A 1,703-nucleotide genomic window follows, 5' to 3' on the forward strand; every position below is an offset into this window, starting at 1 on the left:
CGTTATTTCTTGCAAATTTGATGTTATGGTGTATGTTAATGAAAGGATGATGGAATGTTCCTTTATGTGCAGATCAATTGTGTTGTAGCGGGGACTTGTCGGAAGAAGAAAAACGTGTGGGATATTTGGTCAAAAACAAAGGAGTGTTGACTTTGTGAATTTTTTTAAAATTTAGAATAATAATCATTACAAATTAGAAATTAAAATAGAATAACAAAACTCCATTGTATGTAAAAATGACTTTTCCTTTGTGAAAATTTGATGTACTTAAAATAATTATAATAAAAGAAAGTTAACTATTAAAACAGAATAAAACATACTCAATATCAACATAATCCACAACAAAAAAAAACAAAGCTATAAATATCAGGCATCAGACAAGAAACCAAATGTCAAACAATTATATAACTGAGGGAGTAAGGGGAACCGACCTACGGGAAGGATATTATCCTCGGTTAAATGGTATGATTCGCCTTTTTTCTCTATTCCTTCTTGCCCTTTATATTTTCAATCCTAGCCTCCTCGTAATCCTTCTTCTTTGCTCGTGCCTTTTTGAAAAGATCGATGATGATGATGGAGGCTTTAGGGTTTGGTGTTAGTGTTCTTCAGTGTGAAGAGAAACAACTTTTTTAAGTTGAATTTGTGAACTGTGGATGAGAAAAGTGTAAAAAACTTGTGCTATTCTCTTTTCTACTCTCTCGACTCTCATTTCTACTACAGGGTCTCTGACCTTAGGATCAACTGGGACGTCCAATTCCATCCCACTTTGAAGTGTGATGGCATTAGCGTGGCCTTTGGGGTTGGGTTGTGGTTGGTCTAGGAATATGCCAGCAGCAACAACAATTTTCGATTGTTGCTGGACTACTTGAGTTATTTGTGTTTCAAACATCTTAATATGGGTACCCATAGCATCAACCTTGTTCTCCAACTGCTTGATCAATTTATTAGTATAAACCTTTTGGTTCATAAACTCCTTATTTTGTTGGGTTTGAGAGATAAAAAAGTTCTCCATCATGATCTCCATATTTGACTTCTTAGGTGCATAAGGAATAATAGAGGCTCTTTTATTATAATGGAATCTAAGGGGAGTAGTAAGAGGTGGGATTGGTTAAAAAAAGAGCATTGTTATTCTTATATGAGAAATTCAGATGATTCCTTCATCCATGATTATACATGTTAGAGTAGGGGTTACCTTACACATAATTTTCCTGGTCGTGGAAAGGTTCTAACAACAATTAACAGTCAGATGTGACAGGTCCCTGTACTTTGCATATCTCACATAGAGGATTAAGTATAGCTACGATAGTTGCGGGAGTAATGGTTGGGTTCTCAATCTTCTGAGTAAGGGCATATACCTTAACATTAACATGATATAGGACCTTTACTTCATACATACCGCCTTTGGTTTGAGACTTTTCAACAGGGTTGCACTCGCTACCCCATTGAAAATGGTTTTGGGCCATGTTTTCAATAAGGTTGTAGGCTTCAGCGAAAGGTTTGTCCATTAGAGCTCCTCCAGCGGCAACATTGGTTGTAATCCTTATGTTATAGAGGATACCATTATAGAAGGTATGTATAACTAGCCACTGCTCTAAGCCTTGATGTGGGCATAGTCTCATCATATCTTTGTACCTTTCCCAAGCGTCAAAGAGAGATTCTCAATCAGCTTGTCTGAAACATGTGATTTGATTTCTTAAAACTGT

At 36.2% G+C, this 1,703-nt stretch overlaps 1 non-coding gene across 1 annotated transcript; it reads left to right on the forward strand.

Moving 5' to 3' along the window:
- Positions 1–1,593: 1,593 nt before the first annotated feature.
- Positions 1,594–1,703, forward strand: LOC127110054 (small nucleolar RNA R71). Its single transcript, XR_007797292.1, has one exon. It is a non-coding gene; the product is annotated as a small nucleolar RNA R71 (small nucleolar RNA).

This window comes from Lathyrus oleraceus, chromosome 7 (genome assembly GCF_024323335.1).
Source record: "Lathyrus oleraceus cultivar Zhongwan6 chromosome 7, CAAS_Psat_ZW6_1.0, whole genome shotgun sequence".
Taxonomy (NCBI): Eukaryota; Viridiplantae; Streptophyta; class Magnoliopsida; order Fabales; family Fabaceae; genus Lathyrus; species Lathyrus oleraceus.